Source organism: Leptinotarsa decemlineata, unplaced genomic scaffold (genome assembly GCF_025532065.1).
Source record: "Leptinotarsa decemlineata unplaced genomic scaffold, Ldec_3_MD MMD2_tig00004307_RagTag_RagTag, whole genome shotgun sequence".
Taxonomy (NCBI): Eukaryota; Metazoa; Arthropoda; class Insecta; order Coleoptera; family Chrysomelidae; genus Leptinotarsa; species Leptinotarsa decemlineata.
Window position 1 is genome coordinate 6,638,297 of NW_027412606.1, and position 25,240 is coordinate 6,663,536.

General features: G+C 36.9%; 1 pseudogene; it reads right to left on the reverse strand.

Moving 5' to 3' along the window:
* Nucleotides 1-5,727: 5,727 nt before the first annotated feature.
* LOC111510621 (probable cytochrome P450 301a1, mitochondrial) lies at nt 5,728-6,667 on the reverse strand (annotated as a pseudogene).
* Nucleotides 6,668-25,240: the final 18,573 nt, after the last annotated feature.

Here is a 25,240-nt window from a genome sequence, read left to right on the forward strand (position 1 = left end):
CGTCCGACGACCCTCATTTAGATACGGAAACTAGATCGAGTGGCACCTTGTTTTAAAGGTCTTTCGAATACCTTTACAACTCTGTTAACAGAAAATTTTTGTAACGATTAGTTTTCGAGATAATTTGAAGTTAAAATTGCTTTGTTGATAATACATTAGACAGACCACTCGGTAACTTGTATGCCTAAATAAAAAAAAATTCGAGCAGTTCTTCTTATCAGTTTTTTGTTAAATAAAATCCCTTTTTTGAAATCAATACCCACTCCTCTTCTTCCAGTTTTCATTAGTACATCGTTCGATTGTTTTGTTTAAACGGGAAGTGTATTGTTATTTGTTTAAAAATGCCTTACACTACTGCTGAAAGGGTTTTAGTTATTGGTTCATTTTCCTGCAACGACCAAAATGCTAATGAAACATCAATTTTATTTAACGAGCAAAACTCTGGTAAATACCTAAGCTGAAATCACGTTCTGAATTTGGTCACAAAATTCAGGGAGACAGGTTCGGTTTTAAATAAGAAAAGAAATGTTCAGAGAAGGGTGGCGAGTGACGATAATGCGATTGGAGTGATTGGTCAAGTCATCGCCAATCCCAGGTTAAGTACCAGAGGTTTATCAGCAATGGCCGGAATAAGCCATATGAGCGCATGGAGAATCCTAAATAACCACAAATTCCATCCTTAAAAAATTAAACTTATTCATGTACTCAATGAGGATGATTTTGAACGAAGACAGGAGTTTTGTGAGGGCATGAGTGAGAGATTAATGCAAAATCCCGAGCTGCTTTATGACATCTGTTTTTCGGACGAAAGCTCATTTTATTTAAATGGTTGCCTGAACCGTCACAATTGCCATTATTGGTCAGAGGAAAACCCAAGACAATACGCAGAAATAAATACCCAACATCCCCAAAAGTTGAATGTCTGGGCCGGAATATTAGGCAATCATATCCAGTCCATTTTTCATTGATGAAAATTTAACCGGTGATTCTTTTCGAAGAGGCAATACATCCTCGTATAGTTGAAATGATTGAACAGAATCTAAGATGTCAAGATGAATTTATCCATTTTCAACAAGACGGTGCACCACCCCATTATGCCCAGCAGGTTCGAAATTTTCTGAATAATCATTTTGAAGGACAATGGATTGGCAGAAGAGGTCCAATTGAATGGCCAGCACGATCACCAGATTTAACACCACTGGACTACTTTTTATGGGGATATTCAAAGTCTAAAGTTTATGCTACATAGCCAGCGAATTTGGATGAATTACGTCGTAGAATTATTGATGAATGCCGAGCTATAACTCCTGAGATGTTGAATAATGTAAGAGCAAAATTCGAACAAAATCTTTATTGTTGCATGGAGCAAAATGGCGCACATTTTGTACATTTATTCAAAATTTCCTATGTGAGTTACCCTTATTAGGTGTTACTGTTTTTGTGTGTGCTTTAAAAACAATCATTGGGATTTATTAACCCTAAAACAGTTTTTGAAACTTTTCTGTGTCATCAACATTCAAGGAAATCAGCAGGTTGTATTCGTTGTGTAGGTAAGTTTTTAGTATGATTCACTTTTTTATCAGAAGCATAAAATATCCGCGTCAAAAAGCAACCTTCATAAGGAGGTGCCATTCAATTCACCTAAAATGTAAGGGTGGTAACCAACCCCATCCCCCGAAAAAAATCTCCTCGTAATAAACAAATAATTCTTACTTTTTTACGAAATCAAATGGACACGTATTAGCAGGTTGTCATAAAAAGTAAAAATTTATTTTTTTTATGGAAGTTCTGCACATAAATTGTACCTTAAAAACAATTTGATTTATTTTAAAAAGAGATGAACTCAATAAAAATACCTTGAAATCTTCTAATTATCTCGAAAACTAATCGTTACAAAAATTTTCTTTCGACAGAGATGTAAAGGTATTCGAAAGACCTTTAAAACAAGGTGCCACTCGACCTACTTTCCCTATCTAAATAAGGGTCGTCGGATGCAGCCCTCCCGGGGGTGCGTACTACAAAAATTCTAATTAGTCTGAAAGGTGTCCACTTTTGATCAGAATTTGACGTGTCCGAGCTTTTTTTAAAAATCTTACTTTTCATACAAATATGAAAGTTATTGAGTGTCTTGATATAGAAACAGAAGTTGATATCGGACATAGCACTCAAGAAAGTGGCAAACCATAGACACGTGTTTCGGGCTTTTGGTTCATCATCAGTATAGTGCAGCCAAGTGCAAGGATGGGCAACACTTGGTTACCAAAAGATAGAAATACAAATGCACGGAGCCATCAGCAGGAGCCAACCGCACATTTGTGGTTTCAGTTGATACATCTTGTGTTTACAAGAAAACTATCAAATTCACCACGGAGGCAGCTTAAGCTATCTGCGTGGCATCCGGGTCCAGGAAATTATACAAATATGTTTCTATATCAAGACACTCAATAAGTTTCATGTATATATAAATATATATATAAATCTCTATAATAGTATGACATTCTTAATTTCAGTTGCACATTATTGGCCTAAGAGAGTGAATTTTTGATGTGATATATGGAAGGATTTTCAAAATACTAAACAGTAATTTCAATCAATAAAATCATATTGGATATATTTCCTCCTAATTTCAAGGATATTCGAAAAAAAAAATAAATGAAACATAATTTTGCTCTATTAGGAGAAAATATAAATCATGTTACTCTAAAATCTAGACAAAAATCAATTTTGTTGTGAAGAATTGGTCCAATATAATAAATTATGGAACCCAGTAAACAATTATTTCAAAGCTACTGCTATTAGAAATATTGTTTTTAACTTGGTTTATACAAGATTTTTTCATTAATAGAAAATGTTCAACATAAAAGTCCAACAAATAAACTTTCCGAAATTAAACATAAAAAGTACAGTTTTTCGTTATTGGTTACAAAAAGTGAGGTAGTTTTTCATCTGCAACATATTAAGAAATTTCCCTTCATACGACAAAATTAGAAAAATAGCTATTCTATCGATGTTGGGATGTCCTAGTGCTTTTTGCTTTTATTATTCAGGGTGAAAGTTTTTGAATTTAAATTGTAATATTTTACGAAATATTTCTTTTTCGTGGTACACAAGTCACATCAACTTCATTCACAACCTTCTCTATTTTGACATATTTCCAAAATAAGTCTCCATTTATATTTTTAAGTGATATTTTTCTCAATGATCCGATCGTGAATTAAGTAATGGATACGAGAGCCCTTAAAAGTATTAAGATTGAAAATAGTTCGTGTTATACTTACCGAAGAAAGGAGATCTGTTCCTATAACAAAAATATTAGATGCTTTCAATTCTGGTTTTTCCAATGTTAACGTTGCAATCAGCATTTCAACCTACAAAAATCACTGTGAAAACGAAAATTTATTTGTAATGGAATGGTAAACAGACCTGACAGGCTTCCATTTCTGATAATTTACTTATTGGATATGTGTACAAATAGGATAGCAGATCATCATTCTGAAACCAATAATTCCAAACATCAATACTGGAATTATTTATATAGAGATTTCGATGGCATGTTATAAAAAATTGAATTTTCTCAATGGATTACCCCGTCTCAGTCATTAATGCAAAGTATACTCATGTCAATATGTATTTTTTGCTCTCATTGATAAAGAACTTCCTGAAATTATGTTTTATTCTCATATAATACAGTGCGACTATGAAATAGCGCATACATTCATTATTACCTGTCTCTCGTGCTATCTCTAGCGCTCTTCCGCTAACTAAGTTATCTATTACTTATCAAGTATGCACACTTGGTGCCATAATCGTTTTAAATATAGGAGGCAGTATGATATTATTAACGAAACAATAAGTTCTTTAGAGAGTGTTGTGTATAGCATGGAGATATGTATATGAGATATGAAAATGTTCATTATGGATAAACAGGCGGCGATAACCAAGACATTGAAATTGAATCTTCAGAACAGTGTGAACCAAATGAACGACCAAATGAAAATAATTCCAACTAGTCATAGAATCTCTCTGCAGAGCCTGATGCACATGAAGGAATTACTTATGAGTAAAATATAAAAAAAATTAATTTTGTGTAAAAACCAGAAGAGATAGGTATAGGGCACCGTAATATAGTTTTGAAGGAAATCTACTTTCGCGTCAAATGCGGCGTGTTCCATTCAACTTCAAGACGTGATTAAATTAAATATGTGTCCAAATTTTGAGGCAATTGTTTTCGCCACTCGGAATAATATTGCATTGAAAATTTCATGTGGTAATTACCTTTAACCTTTGAGCTAAGCAGTACATCTAATCACGAGCAGCTCGTTATACATTATAGGATGAAAATATTTTTTAAATTATTGTCTGTATTTTTAAATCTCTCGAAATTTGTCAGAAATGATCAGTTCCAAGTATGGGAAATATAATAGTAACTCACCTTTATTTTGTCTATAGTATCTGAAAATATAAAAAATATAGGGTGTTCCATGAGAAAAATACAGCTTTGGTATGTATAGGAGTCACCCTGTATTTTTTTAAATTATTTTGGAATATGCTCCTCATGGAGCATATAACACATATAACTGTGCTAAGATCTTTTTCCTTAACTCTTTTCATTTCTCGTTGAAATACCGAGGCGAATGTGGTATGCTACCCTATATATATATTAATATATATATACGATATATATATATAGGGTAGATTTTAGTATATTTTATGATACAAATAAAAAATGTAACAGATAGTGGACATAACACTCCAAAAATGGGGGCAAACCGCAGACACGTGTTTCTGGCTATTGGCCTCGTCAGCGCGGTGCAGCCAAGTGTAAAAATGGGCAACACTTGTTTGTCGAAAGCAAGAAACAACACATACGCACGGAGTCAACAACAGAAGCCAACCACACATTTGTGGTTCCAGTTAGAACCCTTTTTTTGTAGTGTTGTGTCCACGATATAGATATTATTGAGTGTGTATGATATAAATCAAAAGGAGGAAATTCGTGGACATGACACTCAAAAAATATGGAGGCAAACCGCGGACACGTGTTTCTGGCTATTGGCCTCATCAGCGCGGTGCAGCCAATTGCAAAGGTGGACAACAACAATATGGCCTCCATATTTTTTGAGTGTCATGTCCACGAATTTCCTCCTTTTGATTTATATATATATATATATATATATATATATATATATATATATATATATATATATATATATATATATATATATATATATATATATATATATATATATATATATATATATATATATATATATAATCAAATCAAATCAAATCAAATTAAACTAACGAAATTTAGTATATTCATTTTGTCGCAATGAAATCAAATAATATATTACCGAATACAATTAGGAAATATGACAGACTTAAATGAATCGTTTATATCATTACTGAGGGTTCATATTCCTCTTTAAATCAAATCTTGTGATTTTTGGGAAATAAATGGTAAAACAGAAAAATACTTTTTATGATATGCATGTCAGATAACGGCAAAGTTAGTGTTAGCAGCTTATTGGGCCAACAATCTTCACCCTTTTGAATACCATGAGACCGTATTGTTAACCACATTTTCCAAAGTATGAAACATGTATACAAGTAACTATATAGATGTATAGATGTGAACTGTGATGTATTCTCGTCATGAACTGTTTGGAACCTTTGGTGTAGTAGTGAATAATACCGAAGTGTTATCCCAACACCAAACAGTTATTTTCAACACTTCAACGCGTGTTCGCATTTCCGGATAGCATCCGTTGCCCCAAAAAGCCCTTCAAGTAGTTTTCCAGGGTCTGATGTCGGACTGACTCAACAAGGATCCAGAAATCCTAATTTTTTGTTCAGTGTGACAGCTGAGAGGCACTCCAGAGACCATTTATATATTTCGACATCAAAGTTGTTCGGCATTTCCTCTTGTTTGTTTCGAATAGTCATTATTCTGTCACAAGTTCATCGCAGATGTTCTGCAACTTGTCGTACTGATCGGTTAGAGTAGATTGCATGGGCTGTTCTGAAGATTTGCGGACTTTTTCCCAATCAGGTCCATGCGACAGGAAAGGTCCTGCTTGGCGGTATTTACTGCACTCCAATCCGTATTTCTCTACGGAATCTAAACATGATCGGATAGGGTACTGACCTTCTCTTCAAAAAATGGCACATACCATCCGGTCTGCTTAAAAGAACAACGTCATTACCGAAGGCTCCATGAATTCTGACAACAGGGCCATATTCGTTGAAAAATTTCTTGAAAAATGACATGTTACCTCCCCATGAGAAGATGCCACGGAAAAATTTGCCTCCACTGAGGAAATATTGAGCCAGTCTGATGTTAATTTCTGTTTCCATTAGGGGCACCATCGACCAGACTTTGAATATAAAACGCAAGCTTATTGGACCAGGAATATCCTCAAAAGATATGGTTTGTTGTTCTTCGGCATTCACAAGAGTCGCCTTTGGGTTTTTGGCAAGGTACGGGCACCTTTTTTATCGAATCGGAGATGAGGTTAGGGGTGTTTGTTGATTTCAGCTTTTCGGCGTCTGTTTGTTGATCTATAACAATTGCTGAGGTGGATTTCATAGATTTGGCATAATGCTTCTGCTGCAAAATTTGCCTTGAACTATGAAATGGGAGGTTTCTTAGTTTAGTTTGCCACATTTCTACTGATAATTCAACTTTTGAACCAAATCAATGGATACTTATCGGTCCACTTCAGTTCAATTTGACTTCTGTGTATTATATTATTATAATATATTATTGTGTAATATAAAATACATTTCAATCTCTTCGTGTGTAATGTAATAAATTTGTTCAATATATGAAAAGAAGATACGTGATTATTAAACAGTTACTGAACCTACCGAATGAAGAACTGCTTCCACTGTGTTGAAGTATATGATGTTTACCAAAACCATAACGATTGCATCAAAAAACGGAAAATAGTCGATATTCATTATTCCTTTGGTCCAACAGTGGGAGTAATATAAGCAAGTGAAAACAAAAATCAGGACTTCGCTGTGTATTTGTTCCATAAGGTATATCGAGTTTCCCACAGATATAACATGATACTCATGATTTTTGCTGAGAGCAGAATAAAATTTTTGGAGGTTCTGTAGATTCTGTAGAAGATTCGTTTTAATAAACATCTTATCGTCATGATTCAACACCAGCGATGCTGAAAGACATCGTTTAACCACCTCACAATAGTTTTTGAAAATAATTCTGTAAATAATTTCTACGTAGATCAAGGGCATTGATATAGCTATGAAGCAAAAATGCATTACAATAGACCCAGCGAGGACGATGATGTTTCTGATTTGAAAGTGAATTTCTTTCCTGACTATGAATACAGAGTTGACAAATAACCACACCGAACCTATGAAGTATTCTGAAAATTTCAGTGCATTTGTTTGGTTTTTAGTTAAGATACTTTCGACTCCATAATGCTGCCTTTCATCTATTAAATCTATAAGATTCTGATTATACTGAAGAAATGTCTTGGAATTCAACCGTGAACAGATTAAATAACACAAGCCATTGATAAATTTCAGCAGCAAAATGGTTAGTTTCAGAAGTTCCGTTATACAATCATTCCTTGAAATATCTTCGATGGTTATCAATGTAGCCACAAGAAGAATTGTGATATAAATGACGTTCAATAGGAGTACGCCATTACTTTTCGTGAATTGTCTTCTGCCACTAGGAGAAGAGTGAGGACAATTTGGTTTACTGTGGTACGTTATTCCCAAACTGAGGAAAAATATAAGCCACAACGCGCAGATGAAACAGTCATGGACATTTGTTTCCAGAAACATGACCAATTTAGTTGCTAGACTGATGAATAACGAGATTTCATGTCATGAGGGATAATTGTTTTCGAATGAGTTTGCTGTAAGTTACAATCAGATGTATAATTATGTTTCTTTATTGATTTATAGCGATTCATCGTCAGATATACACAGGTTGTTCTCTGAGAACAACTGATTGTTGACATTAGTGGAATCCACGTTGTTCGTTCATAAATTATAAATGAGACTTTCCATAGAAGGAAACAGTTTTCGAAAGGATCAATTCCAAAATTTCAAGTCCATATTACAAGTCATATTACAAAAGGTATTGAGGAATGACTCTTCAATCTCAGATAATAATAAATTGATTCAAATCTATAGGTTTTTTAATGGAATTTTATCTCACTCCACTCTGAAATGATTTCATTATTTTATTTTTGATACTCTCAGATTGTCGTTTGTTGATTGATCTTATTCATTTGTCTATTTATGCTTTCTGTTACTTTTTATTATTTTGCCACTTTGTATATTATGGTTTTGATTATTGCTACATCCTTCTGAATGTCAAATATAGTTTCTATCTTCATCATTTATATCATCATTCCTGAAAATTTCCATCACTGTAATTATCATAATATTGGTTCCAATTCCGCGTTAAGAAACACACGTTAAAAGGTAAGACCGCGTTTGTCCTCAGGTCGCACAAGTTTTGACTTTTGACAGTTTTCGTTCGTTTTCGGACGATAGCTGATTACTATATTTTGACAGATTTAACAGAAAGATTCGCATTGTCATTACTATAATGATTTTTTATACTCTTTCATGGGAAAACTATAACACCGTGAATTGGAAGAAGAACAAAGATAGTTTATTTCATCAGTTCGGACTTCCATTGTCTAATATAAATTTACTTGATAACCCTGGAAATTAAAAAGATTAACAGAAAATAACAATTTTATTAAACAAAAAACTGAAATTACAAAGAAATAACATACAACAACAACCAAACAAATAGAAAATTGAAATATTAATGAAAGCTGAAAAAATTGAAGAAAATTAAAAATATTAGTAACAAAAAATTAAAAAATAAAAATTAATAGATTTCAAACCAAGTTACGTCGCAACGTTTCGATTGTTAGTATCCACAATCGTTTTCGGGTGATAACTGGACTTATTCCTTCGAGATCTGACTATTTATAGGTTATTCGACTGCTTTCACCTATCCCCTCTTTTCGCTACATTGCTTTTGGCGGGAGATGACCGTTTGGCGGAAGTTGGTCGTTTTTCGCTTGATTAGAGGTTTCCATATGTTACGTATCTCTACGCTAGCTTGACTAAATGCGTTGCTGAACAACATATACGCGGCTGAATTTTCTTCTATACCAGTTTTTTTTTGTGAATGATTTCAGCCTGAGCCCACTTGATGTTGTGTTGGTGAGTCCAAAAATGCTCTGCTATTTCGGATTTGCTGGTTTCTCCGCGCTGTGTGTGTTTCTTGTGCTCAGCAATGCGAACTTTCAATGGACTCTTAGTTTCACTGATGTATGATTCTCCGCATTCGCAGGGTATCCGGGTTTTTAGGGTTATCAAATCAATGTATATTATATTAGACAATGGAAGTCCGAACTGATGACATACACCACGAAACATTGTCAACCACCTTCAAACAAACAACAAAGATAGTTGTTTACCAAGAAGGCAATATTGCTATTACTAGTCGTGATCGAAAAGAGATAATTTCGAATAAAAAAAACAAAGATGGCCGTGTTCCAAAAAGACCTTGACTTGAAATATGTCAAATGGAAACAAAGAAAATTTCAAATTAGGAAATGAATAAATGAAGATGGCAGCATACGACTAAGACACTAAAATGCATCTTCGATATGACAGAGGAGTGAATGAAATGTTGAATTGAGAAATTAAAAAACCAAAATTATCGCGTATCAGACATGGCCGACTTGTATATTCGACATTATCAATGGGGATCGTGACGTGATTGGTACGTGAAAGGGGTTAGGTCTAAAGTGAGTGGATCTATTCGACCCTCCACCGCAACCCGCAAAAGTTTATTGTGGCTCACACCTATTCACACACACATAAACCCAGCTTCTCAACGAAGCTGATTAGTTTGTACGGTGAGTAGTCTTTCAGGTCAGATGGTAAGAGTACGGCTCTGCCGAACTCTAAAAACCTGATTCGGTCCCCAGCGGGGCAGGCACAAAGTATGTAGAAGAGAAGTGAAACACTAAATCAAGAAAAAAACAGCAAGATGCTGTTGTATTTTCAATATCAATACAAATGTGTCGTGTGGCTTCATCTTTCACATGTCATTTGTCATTTGACAAATGTGTGAGTGTCAGTTATGAATGAATTAAGTTGGTTGCATGGCTGCATGACAAACACGTAGCAATCTGTATTTTTGTTATTAATCCCAGTCACATCTGACAAGTCCCCAGTTTTGAAGTTACTGGAGAAATAAACTTAGATTGCTGCCATCTTTCATTGTTGCGAATTTTCTAAATGAGTTCAAACAATTCGCAGAAACTCCTTATGAGTTTCGAATCAAGAAAGATACATTCATTTACAGATAGAGTTATATTTTCTTAGGCGGGTTGGCTGTTCTTGTTCATCTTTCACTGCCTGAACCACTGTGCATGCTGTTTTGGCGAGTGCATTGGCATGGGATATGAAGGTTGAGCAAACCGGTCATCGGATGCCTGTTTCCACGTAGCCCCGCTGGATACGGGAATGACAGAATCAATTGTGGTTCTGTTATTCCCTAACTGAATGGCAACCCAATCCTAAGGTATGTGTATTCATGCCAAGATAATGAATGACACTGAGCCTATCAGCTGTCTTTGCGGAACCTTCAAAATACCGAGCGCCCTCTCGTCGTAGACTCGCCTTGTCATGGTAATGCGAGGCTCTGCTGTAATTGACCTTCTTTCCCTAGCTACTCGTGGGACTTGAATGGACAGAGTAAACTCAGAAATCCTTTCTGACGCTGAGTCTACAGAGGAGATGGATGTCGAGCTTAGGACTCCAACTGACCTCTCTGTAAACTTAAATCAGGAGCGAGTCTACGTAGGAGATGGATGTCGAGCTTACGATTCCAACTGACCTCCCTGTACATTTAGATCAGGAGCGAGAGCTTCTCAACTCTCCGAATGCTGATCCAATAACTGAACTTAAAAAAAAGGTATGGTGGTGCAGCTAGGAAACGACTGAGTCGTCTCCTCGAAAGTGAGGTACCTTATGAAACCACCTTGCACCAAACCTGCCCATGAACAGATTAGCTAACGTTTACGCTCAAGTGATGATTCATCAAAACCAGAGGCGAAAAGGACTTGCACGGTTGAATCTAAGACATCATTAGGTTCAGCTGACGTGCAAAAACCCGTATATGGAAAGGTTGTCGCGGGTATCAAGGTGGAAAACTTGCACCTTGACTATCCGGCTATCTCATTGACGATAAAACAGCAGAGCATATACTTTTTGCCTGCCCGAATACCACTCACCACACAAACTAATAAGCTTCGTTGAGAAGCTGGGCTTATTTGGTTGAGTGTGAATAGGTGTGAACCACAATAAACCTTTGCGGGTCGGGGTAGAGGGTCGAATAAACCCACTCACTTTGGACCTAACCTAACCTAACCTAATCTAACCTTACCATTATGGAAATAGTTCTCAGCGATTTCTCATATTTCATTTTGTTACTCAAATATAGCCATTGTGAATTTTCAAATTGTCACCCTGTATATGTTTATGCTCTCTTTGGGTTTGTCCCGTTTGTATCCTATGAATGAACTGCTGACTTTTCCAACTAGAGAAAGTGTCGCTATCAACACATGATACCAACTTTGCTGTCATCCGGCGTCTTACTTCAATAGGCTTCCTTATAATATAAAAAATAGTAACACGTACAGAATTTTTAAAAGTAGGTTAAAGAAAATTTTAATGAATCATTGTTTTTATAGCTTAGGGGAATTTGATGACTTCCTTTCTAGTAGTGTTAACTGGGCTCATAGTGTTTATTGTGCTTTATGATTTTTTTATATTCATATCAAGATGTCTTGTATACTTGTTTTATGTGTCATTGTATTTATGTGTATATATTCTATTTTGTCAACCTAACCTGTGAACTTGTACTTTAGGAGTAACTTTTTTTTTGTAGTAAGATTGTGGGGTTTTACACCACACCAGACACGTCCAATCCATTGTATAAGAGGATTTTAAGAGCATTTTAAGAATGCAGCACATCTTCTTCTCATCGTTCCTGCCGGGTAGCAGTATAATCTGAGTTTTTTGGTGATTCTTTGTATTTTTATCAACTAATTTATCAACTATCCTCAGCGTAATTTTTTCTTTTTCATCATAATGAATATTTCATTCAGTTTAAAAAGAGTTCTTTCATTATTTGGATGAAAGGGGGTTGGTTGAAACAGCGATAAATCCTCTCGTGATGAGCAAAGCGAGTACTGAGTTGCGACAATACAATAAAACTCTTACATTTATTCTTCAAACTCCAATGTCATTAATATCCTTTTGCTGATATGTGCAGTCGCGGGCTGATTGGACTGATTTAAAGAGTTTAAAATCATCGACAAAAAAAAAACAATCTATATATTTCAGAACTGACGGTAAATCATTGAAGAAAATTATGAACAGAAGTGGACCTAAAGTCTATCCAAATCGAAGATAGAGTAAAACAAAACAAAACCGAAGCGTGATGTTCACGTGATCGCCCAGTGTCAGATGGAAAGGGCAGTGTTCATTGTTGAATTCGCCTTTTTGGTACGACTTTGGTACCAGCACAGGGTTGTAATCTCTCGTTTGCGTGTTTGTGTGGCGTGCATTATAGTATATTGTTTAAAATTGTTTTCCAAGATGTCCAGTACAGACACTGCTGATGACACTGTGAGCTATCCTCTGAGTCCAGCCAGGAAACGATCCAAAAAAAGACATTTGAGTGTTGAGATGAAATAAATGATTTTAAATGTGTTCAAGAAGGAGATGGAAGAAATTGAGACATCGACTGTCGACGAAGTCGTATCGAAAGTTTCCGATAAAATTGAAGTGTGTTGCGCTTCGATTTACAATGTTTTACGGGACTATAAACAAAATCATACATTTTCCAAACCGAATACAAATCAGAATCGTCAAATCATTATAAAATCAATAGAAGATGCTGATAAACATGCAATCAGGAGAAAAGTGCATCAGTACTTTTTCAGAAATAAAATACCCACGATAGACAAATTACTCACAGAAATAAATGAAGATGTTTTATTGCCAAGTTTTAAACGGTTAACATTCCATAAAGTATTCAAACATTTGGATTTTGTATGGAAAAAACGAGGGCGCAATAGTTTATTATTGGATAGAGAGGAAATTGTGTTATGGAGAAGAGAGTATTTGACCAGAATTATATATTATAGGGAACAACAGGGAACAATTTATTATATGGATGGAACCTGGGTTAATGCTGGTCATACTACCCCTAAAGTATGAATCGATGAGACTGTAACCTCATCTAGGTGGGCCTCTCTAGATGGACTATCCACCGGATTAACAAATCCATCAGGTGAACTTATATTTATATTAAGACCTGCCTCAATCTCAATATATAAAAAGTAACCCTCGTATTTGTTTCATTCACTTACATACCTCTTCATAATTTCAGGTAAAGGAAAACGGCTTATTATTTGTCACATCGGCAATGAGAATGGGTTTGTTTCTGAAGGGCTGTGGTGTTTCGAGTCGAAGAAAACTGGAGATTATCACGAAGAAATGGACGGTGAATCTTTCGAACAGTGGTTTTCCAAAGTTCTACCCCATCTGGAGGATAATGCTGTGATTGTAATGGACAATGCACCTTATCATTCGCGACGGTTAGAGAAGATTCCGACAATGTCTTCAAAGAAGAAGAAATCCAAAATTGGCTGCGATTAAAGAATATTAGCTTTGAAGACGCAATGTTGAGAGTAGAGCTACTGAAAATTGTCAAGAAGCCCAAGCTTGAATACCAAAAATATATAGTCGATGAGATGGCAGCAGGCCAAAACAAAATTGTCCTTCGCCTGCCTCCATACCACTGCGAGCTCAATCCCATCCAGTTAATATGGGCGGATGTGAAGAATTTTGTAGCTCAGCATAATACCACGTTCAAATTTGCATATCTTAGAATGCTTTTTGATGAGGCTTCGAAAAGAGTCACAGCGGAGAAATGGGAGAAGTGTTTTCGATATATGATATCGGAAGTCGAGATGTGGAAGCTTGATAACATAATAGAGGCACAAATCGAGCCACTGATAATTCAGATTGGTGAGGATGACACCACTGATGAAGAGACAAATTCATCCAGCTGAATAATTTTGATTAATATTCCTTTTGATTTTACATAAAATAAAAATTATCAATAAAGAAATATTTACGTCTCTTTTCATATGAAAATCTTTTAATATTACACATATTATCTGCATTTTTCCCGTTAAACTGCAAAACTTGTGCATTTCACTCGTTGTTATAAGAAAGTTTTTCTAAGTATGATATAGCATTTGCGATCAACAATATGTTGGTTCTGAATACGACCGTGGCCAATTCTTGGGATTTTCAATATCACGTGCGTAGGGCATGTCAATGTTTACATCCACTCTATCTTGGATTTGAATTTGCTTTAGATTCGATCTATGTGGTACACCTGACCTAGCTGGAAGTTTATCTGAAATTTTACAGTTATGTTTGACAATGAAAAACCGATTTTGAAGATAATTCTCCGTTAGTTCCATTTTTTGAATTTTATAATTACTCAATTATTATGAAATTTGTTTTCAAATTTCTAATACTTTATTTGGTTTTCCCGATGTAGCCATTATAAGTACATACATACATATAGAATAGAATATAGAAGTTTTACTTCAGTCGTGTGGTTCGGAGCACACTCACTTTTGACTGGCACCCTGTCGTAAATGTATTCTCCTATTCACAAATGTGAGTAAAAATCTGAGTTTGGTTAGTTACGCTATGGACGTAGTGATTTTGCAGCGGGATCCTATTATAACAGTAGTTAAGGTGAATTTTGGTAGACCAATATTAATTGGTTCAACAATTATTTGCCATTTACAGTGCGAATGAAAGAATTCGATCTACAGGTTTCAGCCGATAATATCCTGTTAAATAAACAAAAAATCAAAAACCTCCCGCTGCAAATTTGTATGGGAAAGCATGCAAGCAAGTATATTTGTACCAACAACTCATTTTTTCTTCGACATTTCTTATGATCGACAGGTCGTAGTTCGCGCTGATTTTAATTACCAGTTCTTCACTGTAACCTTGCAGAATCTCCTTATGAGCAATGGTTAAATATGAGTTCAAGCAAGTAATCAACTTGTGTGTGAGTGTGTTTATGTGGAAGAACTACCACATGGACTGAAAAGTATCGGGCCTAACACATAGATGGCGCTAGTCAAGATCATAAACAATTTCGAATTTCAATTTTACATTGCTTCTCGATAGAAAAAATACCGAAGCAATAGCTTGGAAAGTGAAGAGAGGATTTCGCTCCATTATAAACAACAACCAAACGTTGGTTTGCTGAGTTCAAACGTGGTCGTAGGGACACCGATGATGCAGAACGCAGTGGAGCAAAAGAGGCAGTAACAGCAGGAAACATAAAAATATAGGTTGTTTACGTTAAGAAGAGAATGATGTGATTTTTGGTATTTTTGTATATCCAACATAATAACGTTAAAATTCCCACTGAAATGCGTTCAACAGCAATGAAACTAGTAACATTTCATTTTTTGAGTTGCTCAAATTTCAGACGTTGCCGAATCGGAAAAAAACTCGAAAACTGTCAGTCTTTCTTTTCTTTTCAGAACTAATCATTTCTTTTGATAAGACCTGAAGCATTGTCGAAATAATCCCAAAAAATACACATGTTGGCAACGCCGTAACTTGTCATTTTGTGACGTCATTCTCTTCTTAACGTGAATAACCTATACCACAGAATCATTTTGAATGATCGAAAAGTGGAGTTGCGTGAGTTGGGTGACATTGTCAAGATATCAAAATAACGTATTGGATGTATTTTGTATGAGCATTTGACTATGAGAAATCTCTGTTAAAAGTGAGTGAACCACGAACTCATTGTTGACCAGAAACAAGAACCTCTTGATGATTCTGAGCAGTATTTGGTCATGTTTAAACATAACAAAATTTTAGCGTCGATATGTGACAATGGATGAAATATGGATCCATCAATTAACTCCGGAATCAAAACGATCGTCATCTGAGTAGTGAGCAACCGGTGAACAAAGCGCACGAAAGTACAATCACAACACAACAAAGTTTTTGTTTCGGGGTTGAAATTAGATGATTTTAATGTATTTCCACGTGTTAAAACCGAAAGTGACCATAAAAATTATATATTAGCTCTTGTTTTCAAGATATAGTATCATTATATTATATATATGTATATTGAGTTTTCAACAAATGAAATATTTCATCACCAACAGTTGGTACACATGTTTGTTTACATAACACCCCTCTCATCAGCTGTTCTTAAGTAGTAAACATAACCTATGTGAGTTTGTCAATTGTACGCACGTGGTTGCTATTGAAATTATCGTGTGAAGTTGATTTTTAAATTAATTTAAGTGCTGATCTGAAATGCCTCGAAAGTGTGTGAATTCTGTCGATAGCTTTTGCTGTATATGTGGTGAAATAACATTTAAGGCTCAGAAACGTAAAATGACACCTATCGTTAAGACAGCCTATGGACATTATTTTGGTGTGAAAGTTGGGGACCAAGATAAATCATGGGCTCCTCATATATGTTGTAATTCTTATTCCGTCATATTGCGAGAGTGGCTGAAAAATAAAAACCGGGCAATGACTTTTGCAGTACCTATGGTTTGGCGTGAGCCTACCAATCATACAGACGACTGTTATTTCTGCCTAACTCCACCCATTGAGCAAGGTTTATCTATGAAGAAAAGAGGAACGGTTAAATACCCTAATCTCCCATCTGCTCTTCGGCCTGTACCACACTCAGACAATTTGCCAGTCCCTTCTCCACCCCAAAACTATGAAATTTTAGAGGAAGGTGATGAAGACTGTTTAGAAGGAGCAACCCATCCTTCTACATCCTATGACCCTGATTTTGAGGTAAGCGATAGGTCTAGTGATCCGCACAGAATTAGTCAAGCAGAGTTGAGTGACCTTATAAGAGATCTTCGCTTGTCTAAGGAAAAGGCTGAGCTGTTAGAGTCAAGACTACAACAGTGGAATCTTCTAAAACATGATGTGAAAATATCTCAGTACAGACAGCGTCAAAAAGATTTGCTTCCTTTTTTTGAGAAAAAAGAAAACCTCGTAGTTTGTTCTGATGTTAATGGTTTGATGGACTGCTTGGAAATCAGATACCCTCTATTCCTATAGGTCATGCAGTTCACATGAAGGAAACGTATATAAATATGAAAACACTTCTCCAATCAATCAAATATGAACAACACAAGTGGCACATCTGTGGTGATCTGAAAGTCATTGCTATACTCCTAGGAATGCAATTAGGGTTCACCAAGTACTGTTGTTTTTTGTGTCTGTGGGACAGTCGGGATAGAAAATCTCACTATGAAAAAATGAACTGGCCTACACGAGACCTAAACCCTAATGAGAAAAATGTAGTTTACGAGCCTCTTGTAGATCCTAAGGATGTTCTCCTTCCCCCATTACATATTAAGTTGGGACTAATGAAAAACTTTGTGAAGGCCATGGACCAGGAAGGACAAGCTTTTAAGTACTTGAGAGCAAAGTTTCCCAGGTTGAGTGATGCTAAAGTCAAGGAAGGCATCTTTATTGGGCCTCAAATCCGTGAAATCGTAAATGATCCTGCTTTTGACATGATTTTAACAGGAAATGAAAAAAGAGCCTGGGAAGCCTTTAAGGGGGTTGTACATGGGTTTTTAGGTAACAAAAGAGATGATAACTTCACAGCATTGGTTAAAGAGCTTCTTCAAGCTTACCACCAACTTGGATGCAACATGTCCTTAAAAATTCATTTTCTTCACTCTCATCTTAATTTCTTCCCACAAAACTGTGGAGCTGTGAGTGACGAACATGGAGAAAGATTCTATCAAGACATTGCCTTAATGGAACAGAGATATCAGGTCTGAAGCAATGCTTGCAGACTACTGCTGGTCTGTGTGTAGGGATGCTCCAGAAGTGTTTTATAAAAGACAAGCTAAACGACAGCGATCTTACAATGAATCGGATGGACTTAATTGAAATTTGGTGGTACAAACTTCTTTTATTTGTCAAAACACTAAGAATAATGTTTTTTTTTTATTAATTTTGTACTTAAAATATTCTAAAAGAAACATAACAATATTGTTTTATGTACTTTCACTTTTCACGTATAGTATAACTACTCTATAAGATTAAGTACTGTGTGTCTCAAAAACCAGAGCTAATAAAAATTTTTCATTGTTATTTTCGTTTTTATCACCCCAAAATTAGTAGAAATTGACTAATTTAGTGTAGGAAACATTCAAAAAATATTTTTTTGTTGTGTTGTGAGTCGGCTGGAAAGGTTATGAACTTGGGATGTACTTGATGTAATATTGAGAAGGGAAATACCATCAACAGTGAATATTATATAGCATTATTGAAGCGTTTGTAGGCCGAAATTGCGAATAAACGACCGCATATGGCAAAGACCGTAGACTTCAAAATAAAAGCTCATCGGCGAGAAATTTTGCTACAATGAAGATGTTATTGCTGGAACTGAGGCCTATTTTGCAGCAAAAGACAAGTCGTTCTAGAAAGGTAGTATTGAAATGTTAGAGAGACGCTGAAATAATTGTGTTGCCCTTAATGGACAAAAAAAAACGCGCTTTCTTTTTTAGGCCCGGGACTTTTTAGCTATTGTGTGATTTGGCATTGAGAGATTGTCATTCACCAAACACTCTCGGTTAGTATGAGTCTATAATTATTTGAAATGGAACGGTCCACGCATCGACAAACCAATTCAAAATAGCTGCTCTCCTTCAACCAACTTTGGCTACATCACGATGGTTGCTAAGATCGTCTAGCAATCTAAACAGAGGTTAAAATAAAATAAATTTCTCCAGGAGGACTGTTTCCTTATCAGAAATCAAAGGAATGTCTATAGCACGTGGAGTTTCTTTTCGTTCTCTATCATACCACAAGCTCGTGCTGTGTTGAGTCAATAAACCCTCGTGTAGTTCATCATACATTCGTTAAGAGAAGATAACAAAAAATACATGAGGATTTGAAACAAGGACACATTTCATTTGACTTATAGGAACGGAATGGTGAATTGGGTATTATAAACAATATTGTAATCTCTGCTTGTGAATTGCCATACATTTGTTCAATATATGAAAATGAGATTCATGATTATTCTGAACCTACCGAATGAATAACTGCTTCCACTGTATTAAAGAATATTATGTTCACCAAAACCATAACGACAGCATCAAAAATTGGAAAATAGTCAATATTCGATGGTCCTTCGATCCAACAGTAGTAGTAATATAAGGAGGTGCAAACAGCAACCAAGACTACGTTGTTTACTTGTTCCATATAGTAGATCGAGTTTCCCACAGATAGAACATGATATTTATGATTTTTTCTAAGAGCAGAATAATATTTTTGGAAGTTCTTCAGATTCTGTAGCAGATTTGTTTTAATAAACATCTTATCGTCATGATTCAACACCAGCGATGCTGAAAGACATCGCTCAACCACCTCACGATAGTTTTTGAAAATCATTCTGTAAACAATTTCTACGTAGATCAAGTGCAATGCTATAGCTGTGAAGCAGAAATGCATTACAATAGACCCAGCGAGGACGATGATGTTCCTGATTTGAAAGTGAATTTCAGTACTGATTATGAATACAGAGTTGACAAACATCCACACCAAACCTATGAAGTATTCTGAAAATTTCAGTGCATTTGTTTGGTTTTCTGTTAATATACTTCCAACACTATAATGCTGCCTTTCATCAAGTAAATCAGTAATATTTTGATTATACTGAAGAAATGTTTTGGAATTCAACCGTGTACAGATTAAGAAACATAAGCCATTGATAAATTTCAGCAGCAAAATGGTTAGTTTCAGAAGTTCCTTCATACAATAATTTCTTGAAATATCTTCGATGGTTATCAATGTAGCTACGAAAAGAATTGTTACATAAATGACGGTCAATAGGAGTACGTTATTACTTTTCGTAAATTTTCTTCTATCACTTGGAGAAGAGTGAGAACATTTTGGTTTACTGTGGTATGTTATTCCCAGACTGAAGAAAAATATAGGCCATAATGCGCAAATGAAACAGTCATGGACATTTGTTTCCAGAAACATGCCCATTTTAGTTGCCAGACTGATGAGTAGTGGGATTTTATGTCAGGAGGGATAATTGATTTCGAATGAGTTTTGCTATAAGTTCCAATCAGATGAATGATTATATTTCTTCAATCATTTGTAGCGATTCATCGCCAAACATACACAGGTAAAAAATTGTTTCCAGAAACATACCCATTTTAGTTGCTAGACTGATGAGTAATGGGATTTCATGTCATGAGGGGTAATTGGTTTCGAATGAGTTTGCTGTAAGTTTCAATCAGATGAACAATTATATTTCTTCATTTATTTGTAGCGATTCATCACCAGACATACACAGGTAGAAAATTTATTGGTAATTGAATGTTGTTTTATTCTCTGTAATCAATTGATGGTTGACACCAGTGGGATACAGGTAGTTCGTTCATGAATTGATGCTGATTGAGAGTTTCCACAGAACAAAACAGTTTTCTGGGAAATACATTTCAAAATTTTCAAGTTAACAAGAGAAATTAATGTATAGTTTTCCAATGTCAGTAAAATGAATTGATTCAAATCTATAGGTTTTAATGAAATTTCACTTCACTCTACTCTGAAATCATTCCATGACTTTTTTCGTGTTCTTCTATTCTTCGATTGTCATTTGTTGGTTGATCTTATTTACTTATATACTTTTTGTTTGTGTTACTTTTTACTCTACGTTATATATTGTGATTTAGATCATCTGATCTTCTAAATTGTTTCAATCTCAAACATAAAGTTGATTGGCCTACCAGGATTACAATTGATAGCGCTACAACGATTGATCAGATTTTCACAAATTTTGGGGAATATGGAGAGTGTTGTGTTATTATTATTATTATTATTTCTTTTTTCACCGTAGTGTGCGCTGGTCAGGCCATATCCCCCGAAGCCCCGATACATTCGGGAGGGCGCGCCAGCATAATCAACCAATGACCACTCCCCACACCGTGGGGTAAGTGATCATTGGGTCCGAGAATCATGTGCCCTGAGCAAGCGCAGTGAGCCAAGAATGACAGCCTTCTGCATCTGTGCGGCTAAGATTTCTGCCTTAGTGCGGCAAGCCGGTATGATTTTATGATTCGAGAGTAGAGAGGACATCATTCCACCAAGGACTCCAATAATCAGAACAACCATCTTGACAGAGTGATCTGGATAGAGTCTGCGGAGTTCGAAGAGAAAATCTCGATATTTTATCCGTTTTTCCTCCTCTTTTCTGACGATATTCGTCTCGCCAGGAGCTGAAAACTCCTCGACAAATATCGTTTTGGTCTGGTGGTCGAGAAGGACTACATCAGGCTTATTAGCTTGTATGAGCCTGAGGGTGGGGAACGAATAGTTCCAATAAATTCGGCACTTCTCGTTCCTCACAACGGATTCAATATCCCCCGGAGCGTAGGACAACACCGGTGTCTCGTCAATACCGTAAGAGTGCCGTAGATGGTAATATAGCACTCTTAGGGCCGCATTATGTCGATGGATATAGGCCGAGACCGCATATGCTGGACATGCTGATAGCAAGTGCATTAGGGTCTCGGGCGCCTCGCGGCTGGCTCTGCACCTTGTGTCAGGAACCTCTATACCCATCACGCGACTGCGGTGTTGAAGACACCATCCTGGCAAGCCATGATGAACCCCTCAGTTTCCGACTTCAGCCCACTCGACCTGAGAAAAGCGAAGGTCAGGCGCTTTGATAAGCCAAGGTCTTAGTATTATTATTATTATTATACTATCCCCTCCGTCTGAATCTAATATATAAAAATGGATGTTTGTTGATTGGTTGGTAAGTGATAAACTTCTACATCGCTCAACCGATCGTGATGAAACTTGACATTTATAAGTAGTTTTTCATAGAGAAGGTTTCTAGGCTATCAATTTTTCTGTAACTCGCCATTAGATGGCACTGTAGAACATTTTCATTTTTTTAAAGCACTGTTCTATAACGCTGCGCACACCTAAGTTCGTTGATTCTGTTTCTGTCAAAACATTGGAACAGCAGCGATACAGCAACATAGTACTAGTGTTGTATATAATTTCTATCTTCACTACTTCTTCTTGGTCATTTATTTCATTATTATCATTCTCATTGTCATTATTATAATTTTGATGATGAAGATTCTTCCATAACAAAACTTCAATGTCATTTCCCAACTCATTATTAGTTTTTCATTAATTTTTCCAAATTTTCAAAACAATTGTTTCCTAGGAGTCCTGAATATAATACACTCGAACTGCCTTTTTTCGTATTACATTTTTCTTTATCATCTGCACCATTTACTGACATTGCCTCAGTTCGTTGCTTAACCAATGCTACATTTCTTGAATTTTCTATGCGGTTTTTTGTTTCTTGTTTTTTATAAAGCTTTGGTTAATTTTCTGTTCACCCAATGTTTTTTTTTAATTTGCCATATACTCTATGATCAGAGTGAAATTTTCGGTTTACTTTCAATAATTTGTTCAAGTAATTTATCGTTTTCCTTTCTTCTCCCTGTTCCTTTCTCGTCATTCTAATCTGTCTTATATTACTGTATTCCAATAATACAGTACTACTACAATGAAACTTACTATTGACACATTGTTTTCATTACACAGAGGAATACATTGAACGCTTCAGACTTTGTAGGGAATAAAATTCGCCTTGCCCAGTTTTCCAATTTTTTGTTACTTTCTATGGTTTTTTTTAACAATCGTTTCTTGTCTTAATATTATTTCAAAAATTACATTTGATTACACTATAGATGGAGTAGTAGAAAGCCAAAAATTTTCTTTCCCAAAAACTATAGGTTATATTCTAACAATTATTATTCAACGGTATTGTCTTTTTTTTTCTTAATATGACATGCCATTCTATTCAATTCCATTCCATTCCATTCCATCCCATCCCATCCCATCCCATCCCATCCCATCCCATCCCATCCCATCCCATCCCATCCCATTCCATCCCATCCCATCCCATCCCATCCCATCCCATCCCATCCCATCCCATCCCATCCCATCCCATCCCATCCCATCCCATCCCATCCCATCCCATCCCATCCCATCCCATCCCATCCCATCCCATCCCATCCCATCCCATCCCATCCCATCCCATCCCATCCCATCCCATCCCATCCCATCCCATCCCATCCCATCCCATCCCATCCCATCCCATCCCATCCCATCCCATCCCATCCCATCCCATCCCATCCCATCCCATCCCATCCCATCCCATCCCATCCCATCCCATCCCATCCCATCCCATCCCATCCCATCCCATCCCATCCCATCCCATCCCATCCCATCCCATCCCATCCCATCCCATCCCATCCCATCCCATCCCATCCCATCCCATCCCATCCCATCCCATCCCATCCCATCCCATCCCATCCCATCCCATCCCATCCCATCCCATCCCATCCCATCCCATCCCATCCCATCCCATCCCATCCCATCCCATCCCATCCCATCCCATCCCATCCCATCCCATCCCATCCCTTCCCTTCCCATCCCATCCCATCCCATCCCATCCCATCCCATCCCATCCCATCCCATCCCATCCCATCCCATCCCATCCCATCCCATCCCATCCCATCCCATCCCATCCCATCCCATCCCATCCCATCCCATCCCATCCCATCCCATCCCATCCCATCCCATCCCATCCCATCCCATCCCATCCCATCCCATCCCATCCCATCCCATCCCATCCCATCCCATCCCATCCCATCCCATCCCATCCCATCCCATCCCATCCCATCCCATCCCATCCCATCCCATCCCATCCCTTCCCTTCCCTTCCCATCCCATCCCATCCCATCCCATCCCATCCCATCCCATCCCATCCCATCCCATCCCATCCCATCCCATCCCATCCCATCCCATCCCATCCCATCCCATCCCATCCCATCCCATCCCATCCCATCCCATCCCATCCCATCCCATCCCATCCCATCCCATCCCATCCCATCCCATCCCATCCCATCCCATCCCATCCCATCCCATCCCATCCCATCCCATCCCATCCCATCCCATCCCATCCCATCCCATCCCATCCCATCCCATCCCATCCCATCCCATCCCATCCCATCCCATCCCATCCCATCCCATCCCATCCCATCCCATCCCATCCCATCCCATCCCATCCCATCCCATCCCATCCCATCCCATCCCATCCCATCCCATCCCATTCCATTCCATTCCATTCCAATCCATTCCATTCTATTCGATAATAATGTTTCATCTCTCTTCTTGTAGATTGGTGTGATTGAGGCTTTCTTGAAATCATTCGGACATTTGCTAGCAGCAAATGTGTTATTTATAAGGTGGGAAAGAAGTGACAGAATCTCAGTTGAGATTTCTTGGATCACTTGGATTTTGAGACAGAAACGGTATAAACCCTTTACTCGTGCTTCACTACACAGTAGCTTGCACAGGTGTTGCAAAGGTGTTGCTTGAATTTTCATTTAGTGTCGGTAAATTCCATCACACATCATGGTTTCAGTTGATTTCTGAGATGATATTTTCATGATGATGTTGATGATGATGAGTGAAACTTAAATGGTTATAAACAACTTACCATGAACAATATTCCGGTGAATAATCGATAATAAACATAAATGTACACACTTATGTATAGAGAGAAAATCATCCGAAAATTCGTCATCCAGGTCCAGCTTGGTTCAATATCTACAGAGTGGCTGAAGTATAAGTATGCTTCTACTAAAGAAAATATCAAGAAGAAAAACTGTATTCCATAGAGCAGAACATTTCCAAAGGCAAATACGTGGTTTCGATAGTTGTGGACAAATGCCAAATAAAATCTTTGTAAATTCCGAATACTTTCCAACATTCCTTTGCCTGGATTCTCCATAACCAACTTGATGTTATTCAGACACGTTTTCAGCATGATTTTGTAAACTGAGAGCACAGTTATGAAATATGCAGAATAGTTCATAGCATTGACTGTGTCGACTACTAGACTGATCTCTAGCAGTACCATTTCGAAGGAAAAAGTATCGATTTGAGACACGGTTCCACATAAAGATAAGATCCAGATCAAGCAGTTGCATGAAGC